Source organism: Pipistrellus hanaki (genome assembly GCF_964339955.1).
Source record: "Pipistrellus hanaki genome assembly, chromosome: 9".
In the NCBI taxonomy this organism is placed as follows: Eukaryota; Metazoa; Chordata; class Mammalia; order Chiroptera; family Vespertilionidae; genus Pipistrellus; species Pipistrellus hanaki.
Window position 1 is genome coordinate 15,401,842 of NC_140511.1, and position 7,788 is coordinate 15,409,629.

At 37.3% G+C, this 7,788-nt stretch overlaps 1 pseudogene across 1 annotated transcript; it reads left to right on the top strand.

Moving 5' to 3' along the window:
- Positions 1–2,035: 2,035 nt before the first annotated feature.
- Positions 2,036–3,710, top strand: LOC311627606 (GTP-binding nuclear protein Ran-like; annotated as a pseudogene). The gene is made up of 2 exons: positions 2,036–2,090; positions 2,966–3,710. The product of its transcript is annotated as a GTP-binding nuclear protein Ran-like (transcript).
- The last annotated feature ends 4,078 nt before the right edge of the window (positions 3,711–7,788 follow it).

Genomic DNA, 7,788 nt, shown 5'->3' on the forward strand with positions numbered 1-7,788 from the left:
ACATATATTTTAAAAAAAGAAATATTTCTAACAATTATAACTGACTTTGAATAGAATAAGCTGACTTTGAAGTAGTGAGGTTCTTATTATTAGATGTTTAAATAAAGAATATATAAAAGCCCTGGCAGGTGTTGCTAAGTGGTTAGAGCATCAGCCAGTGCACTGAAGGATTGGTTGCAGGTTTGATGTTTGATTCCTGGTCAAGAGCACATACCCAATTGATTCCTGAACAAATTGGGGCGTGTGAGAGAGGCAACCAATTGATGAGCCTCTCACACATCTCTCTCTCTCTCTCTCTCTCTCTCTCTCTCTCTCTCTCTCTCTATCAATCAATGAAAAAAAAAAAATCTCCTCGGGTGAAGAAACTCTATTATTAAGAAATTAAGCATTGAAAAAAAACATATTCTGTTCTCTTCTGTTTCTAAAAAATAATATACTGCCTGGATGCTGTGGCTCAATGGTTGAGCATCGACCTGTGAACCTGTCAGGGCACATGCCTGGGTTATGGGCTCAATTCCCAGTAGGGGGCATGCAGGCTGAGCCAATCAGTGATTCTCTCTCATTGATGTTTCTATCCATCTCCCCCCACCCTTCCTCTCTAAAATCAATAAAAAAAATATTTTAAAAATATTAATGTGTAAGGCATTGAGTCTAAGGATATCATGACATAAATAAAAGAGCATTCACATTTCTACTACGGTAGACTTTTCAGTCACATCAGTTGACTCATCCTTTGTTGCAAATCATTAAAAATAGTATACCTAACACACATACTGAAAGCACGTAAGCGCCATGCTGTGGGTGGATTCTATCGTGCATCCTAAGGTTTACACAGGGGTTTTAGAAGGCCCCTTTTTATATTCAGCCAACTTATAAACTATTTCAGCAATGTTCCTGAAATTATTATATTTCTGCTTTTGGCCTTTCCTTTTAACCTTTTCTCACTGGACAATAAGAGCCAATATCTTTCTTCAGAGGTCATTAAATGTTTTAAAAATTGCTCTGGTATGTTGCTGGAACCACAAGACGAAACATTTTCTCTGAAGTTTGGTATTTTGGTAATAAAACACAAGATTAGCAAATATGTCTAAACTGCTAAGATATTACATTGGAAGCAAACACTCTTACAGGTTTTATTTTTAAAACCAGAATTTGAATTTTGTTTCTCTTTTGTGTTGCTTTTTCCAATTTGAAAAAACTCAACTATTTTGATAGATGATAAGCAATAAAATTTTATTATGTAATTCTGATATGTCTATATTAATATTAATATACATCTTTGACTCACTGTCAAGACTATTAAAATATTTACATTTTATCAAAATAAAATTTTCACTCCACCAGAAAGTTATAACAAGTTGTATGCATCAAATAATTAGATTTAAAACACATAAGACTAAAAGAACTAAAATAAAACTTTAAAAATGTACAATAATATTAGAAGCTGTCTTAGAACAAGAAAAAAATGAATCAATGTTTAAAAAAAAGAAAAACAGCTCTCATAAATGTTGACATGGTAAAATAAATAGAATGTTGTATCAAGTAACTGAATAACATTATTTTTAAGGATACATAAAATATATTCTAAATAAGGACAAAGAAAATCCTAACACATTTCATAGGGTTGAAACTCTTCAGAGTATGTTCTTGTCCTACAGTTAAGTTATACAAAAAGGCAAAGGCAATACAGGAAAGGTTACTTGGAAAGGCTCAAATACATAAAATTAAGCAATAAACTTCTAAATAACCCTTTAGTCAAGGAAGATATTAAGTTATAAACCTGTCTGATGCTGTTAATCTGTTCCTAGTAGGAAATATCTAGGTTTAAAAGTTTCTAATAGACCAACATAAAAACTTTAATATTAGTGATAAATGTGTATATCTCATAAAGCTAGAAAAATAACAGGAAATTAAATGTAAGTAAACCAACAGAGAATAAACAAAATGAGAGCAGAAGTCAGTGAAATAAACAATAGAGGCAATTAACAAAGCCCAAAGCTGTTTTTTTGAAAATACCAGTACAGTAAACGTAGAAATGTATAGAGGGAGTTCTCCTGGAGAGGACTTTCTGCCTAGCTATACGGGGTGTGGTATGTAGAAAATATTCAATTATTATCTCCTTTATGGTCTGCTCAAATGTAGAGAACAATCTGCTCTAAATCATTATTTTCCAGGGCAGCCCATATCTGATCAAGGCAGCATATAAAATCTCCACAATTTCAACCTGATATGGGGTAACTTGGGAAATGCTTAATGCTCCCTGCCATGTTGATCAAGGTTTTGGCAGGCCAACACCATAATGTTGATCCTTAAACTGTGAACATTGGTACTGGGAATGGTTTAAGAAAGCAGGTGAGAAGATGAATAATTTTTGAAGTTAGGTTTTGAAGTTGTATCATTCACCACCTGTCTGATAATCAGTATCCCAAAGCTGGTAGGTGGAGCAGACAAATCTGCCATAAGGTGGTTGTCCAGTGGTTAAACCTTTCACTGAGAGTGGATTCGGAGGGTATGCTGGAGAAGGGGAAGCATTAGTTAATCTTATGTATTAGGGTTTGAAATTTACAGAGGAAATGGTAGCCATAAGAATGTCATACTTGCTGAGACCGGTTTGGCTCAATGGATATATTGTCGGCTTGGGGACTGAAGGGACCCGGGTTCGATTCCGGTCGGGGGCATGTATCTTGGTTGCGGGCATATCCCCAGTAGGGGGTGTGCAAGAGGCAGCTGATCGATGACTCTCTCATTGATGTTTCTAGCTTTCTATCTCTCTCCCTTCCTCTCTGTACAAAATCAATAAAATATATATATTTTTAAAAAAGATAATTAAAAAAAAATAAAAAAATAAAGAATGACATGCTTGCCTGGATATTGCCAAACACCTCTAATGTTCCACAGAAAGGCAATGGAGAGCTGAGGGAAGTACTGGGCAATTGAATTCCAGGTGTAAAAACCTTTCCTGCAGGGAGGGGTAGAAAAAAACTAAGGACTGGCTCACAGTCAGACTGGCCTGGAGATGCTTCTGGCAGTAATATCACCAGGGCTGACCAAGGAGAACCCCAAGTTCAATTCAAACTTGTATCGGTTGGTGACGGTGGGGCTGGGAAAGCGACATTTATGAAATGCCATCTGACTGAAGTAAGTAAGTAAGTAGCCACTCTGGGTGTTGAGGCCCCTCCCCTCGTGTTCCAATGGAGGGCCTATTAACTTCAATGTGTAGGGTACAGCGGGCTAAGAGAAGTTCAGGAGATTGAAAAACAGCTATTACTTCCAAGCCCAGTGTGCCATTATTATAACGTTTAATGCCACTTCCAGAGTTACTTACAAGAATGAGCTAACTGGCATAGAAATCCAGCATGATTGTGGGAAAACAGCCCCATCATGTTGTGTGGCCACAGAGTGGATATTAAGGACAGGAAAGTTAAGGCTAAATCAATGATCTTTCACCGAAAGAAGAATCTTCGGTATTATGGCATTTCTGCCAAAAGGAACTACCACTTCTCTGGCTTGCTAGAAAACTAATGGGAAACCCTACCTGGGACTTTGCCGCCATGCCTGCTCTTGCCCCACCAGAGGTTGTCCTGGACCCGGCTCTGGCAGCACCGTATGGGCGAGACCCATTGGCTGCCCAGACCACAGCTCTCCTGGGTGAGGGTGACGGCCTGGGAGAAAGGGAAGCTGCAGCCCAGCGTCAGAAGTCTAGCTCATAGTTCATAGTGATGTCAGTGCATAGCAGAACTTTTGTTTGATCTCTGGGATGCTGAAAGAGATGAATGGACTTTGGAATGAATATGGCATATTTATTTGGGAACGTAGTTGTTTCCTTATTGAATTCCAAATATAAAACTGCTAGACACATCACAACATTCAGTGGTAAAACCTTGCTTGTTTTATGTCATTCTCATTCCTTTCTCCTTCAGAATCAAGTTGTATTTCAGGGGACAAAAGAAAGAAAGAAAGAAAGAAAGAAAGGAAGGAAGGAAGGAAGGAAGGAAGGAAGGAAGGAAGGAAGGAAGGAAGGAAGGAAGGAAGGAACAGGACCACGTCTAAAACAAATTGGAGAGAACAAATTTAAAGAGGTTGAATGCTCACCAAGGCTATTCTGTTATGTCAAGATCATTTACAATGGTTGGAAATCATATGGCTTTGGATGGAGACAACAGGGTGTATTTCAGATCAGGAAACAGGTCAAGATGGGGAACTGTGCAAGAGATCATGGTTTTTTATTGAGGCAACTTCCCTCAATCTCCTTCTGAGTCTTTAAAAGAGGCACCCCATCGAGAACCAGCATGCCCCATTCCCCGCTTTTCATTTTGAAGATAATTCTGAGGCTCTTTCCCATCAGTTATAAGATGTGTTCCAAGATCTGCTCCCACCTTCCATCATAGCCACTATTTCTATAACTAGGGTTAAGTTGTAGCATAACCTCAATGGTTCTGTAAAAGAGCTGTAGATTTTATATATCAATAGGTACAGGGGAAGTAGGAGTGGGACTGTATTCTGAAGGTGCTTGATCAAGGGGCAATAAGATAAAATAGAATACATTTTTTTAAACTTGAAAATGAGCTCCTGTTATGTAGTAGTTATCACTGAGAAAAATATTCCAGGAAATGGGACAAACTTGCTACTGATATGTTTCTGAGAAGCATGTAGAAAACAATGGTCTACACTGAGTGAATTTAAAAGGTCAGATTGCCATACCAGAAATGGGAAAAATAAGTTAAAATGCTCATGGAAGTGGAAAGCCAGGAATAGACGTAATATACATGGCCCCAATTCCGCCAGATGTTTATATTCCATGGGAAGGCTCAGATGACATACCATTCACAAGGACTATGAACAGCATCAACAACACTAAAATTTTCAGTGATGGCATTAATCTGTAAGCCATGGCTGTCAATAAGAGAAAGTATCATAAAATGTGGCTCACTGACAAAAATTGGAATAATAAGACTTTCCCCAAAAAAAGGGACAGATGGTAGAGTTAATCACTGAATCCAATAGGCTACAAATATCATATTATCTATCAAGTCAAAGTGGAAGCAAAAAGATCTAACCTATGAAGAATTTTGAACATGAGCATCCCTCTGGGCATAAAAGATAGGAAGTCTATGGGGATACTACTTAGCTTGCACCAGCAGAAGAAATCAAGGATGGATGACCAGGAAGCTGAGGGAAGTTGCCTCAATAAAAAGCCATGATCTCTTGCACATTCCCCATCTTGATCTGATCTGAAATTCATTGATTGAAGAGGAGACCCAAATCCCCAGTCAAAGGGTTCTTTAAAAACAGCAAATATGTGCAATAAATTTCATAGTCTTTCCCTAAGGGATCTACAACCAGTTATTCAGGTTAATCAATAAGTTAAAAAAAGAACAGTATTGTACAAACATTTTAAGGACTATTAGGCAACAATATAAATTGGTATGGATCCCTAGGTGCCCAAAATATTATCAAGCTACCCCTGATAAGGGTTGGGTCCTATGGCGCCAGATAATTTTACATATATTGGCAAAATTTTAAATTATAATGGATCTCTTGAGTCTGTAAATTAATCCAGTGGCCATTTTTTTCTGTCGCCCAATGTATAATTAAAATTCTTGGCAGTTGGTGCAATCTGTACTATGATTCTTTAGACTTTGGGGTAAGAGTTATCAGACAGGGAAGACCAAGAAGAAGTCTCCATAACTACTTCCATTCCTCAGACAGGCCAGTAACTAAAACACAATATCATACTCCTTATGGTATTGCATCTGCCTTATGGTGAGTTTGTCCTTTTTAAAATTCACTATGTTCCCCTCCTCCCCAGGTTCCAGGATATCAAAGTAATTCATCTAGTCTATTTCTACATACTACTGAAAGGGTTTTAAAGAAGTCTTACCTCTCTTTATACTACAACTAGAATGATCATTCTAACACAAATTCAATCACGTAATTCCTTTTTTGAAAAATCCATAAATGGCCGAAGCCGGTTTGGCTCAGTGGTAGAGCATCGGTCTGCGGACTGAAAGGTCCCGGGTTCGATTCCTGTCAAGGGCATGTACATTGGTTGCGGGCACATCCCTGGTAGGGGGTGTGCAGGAGGCAGCTGGTCGATGTTTCTCTCTCATCAACGTTTCTAGCTCTCTATCCCTCTCCCTTCCTCTCTGTAAAAAAATCAATAAAATATATTGAAAAATCCATAAATGCTTTACTCTTGGATTAGGTCAAAACTGTATAACCTGTGGTGAGGAGTAGTAAAGGGTAAAGGGCGTGAAATGTAGAGTGACAGAAGATTTGACTTTGGAAGATAAACAATGCAACATACAGAAGATTTATCATAGAATTGTATACTTGAAACCTATATAATTTTATTAATCCATGTCACTCCAATAAATTTAATAAAATAAATTTATAACCTGGCATATGCCTATTACGTACTTTTGAGCCTTCTCCAAAATCTTCTTGTACTGTCACAGTACCTTCTTTCGTATATTTATAAATCCATAGTTTAAGCTTGTGTTACCTTGTCTATTTCCTTCAGCTGTCCTGCCCACAGTAAATTATATTCAGAGGCAAGTGACTATGTCTTATTTTCTTTCTTCCTAGTCACTTATTTAGTGACTGATGCATAGAAGGTGATCAATACATGTAAGACTGGATCAATGTTTATAAGAGTACCTAGCCCACATTAGCAGTAAGAATCCACAAAGGCCAGTTAAAGATTTAGTTGAGTGGTGCCAGGAGGCAAACCAGGGCAATATTTGCATTAGGGATGCAGGATTGGCTCATTATCTTTTGCAGAATTTATTTGCTTTTATAATTAATTTTAGCCTAGACTAGCATTAAAATTAGTTGTCATTTCCAAGGGCATAAAAGTGCCAGAAAATGATGTCAAGGATAATTTTCTCCAAGCAGAAAATGCAATAATCCTGAAGTTAAAAATTCACATCCAAATACTGTAGAGTTGGCTATCATAGAAATGCTGATCAGTAATAAAGAGGCGTCCTGAGTTCTGCTTTACTGTGCAAATGAAGTTGCCCATAAATTCTTGCCAAGTCAGTATTCAGAGGACATGTGCATAGTCCTAGTCTAATTTCTAAGCACGGAGATTGGAAAAATAATCACTTATCCCTCACAAATTTCTAGAAGAATCCTATGTTAGGAATAGAAGGATTTTCAATATTTGTATTTGACTCTGTCATTTATAGCTTACCAAAGTTAACTTATATATAGAGAAACATTAATGTGAGAAACAAACAGTGATTAACCCACAACCTATGTATATGCTCTGACTGGTACACAGGATGACACTCCAAACAATTGAGCAATCTGACCAGGACAGTAATGCTGATCTTTGAGATACAGTAATCACCATCAACCACCCTCTCCATACAATTGTGATGAGCAAAATCCTATGAATATACTGATTTAAAAATATTTTTTCTCTTTGTCTATTTAAAACTGGTCAGAAAAGTGTTCACAGTCTATAATTACTTCTAAAGAGAGTATAAGATTCTGAAAGTAAGAGACATTTTTAGAGGTCAGCTACTCAATGCTCTCCAGTTCTTGTACTTTTTAAGGTTTGTCTTTAAACAGTAAAGATTACATTTTTTCCATACATTGATTAACTACCTGATCTTTCCCTCCAAGCCACTTAAGACTCATCTGCAGGTAGATTCCCTAAAGAAGCAAACAACCAACTAGAGTTCATGACATTTCTTGTGAAAAATATATAAAAACAAGTTCTCAAATCTTTATATAAATATCTACACCCTCAAAACTTTGGTTTCCATCCCCTTCCCATCC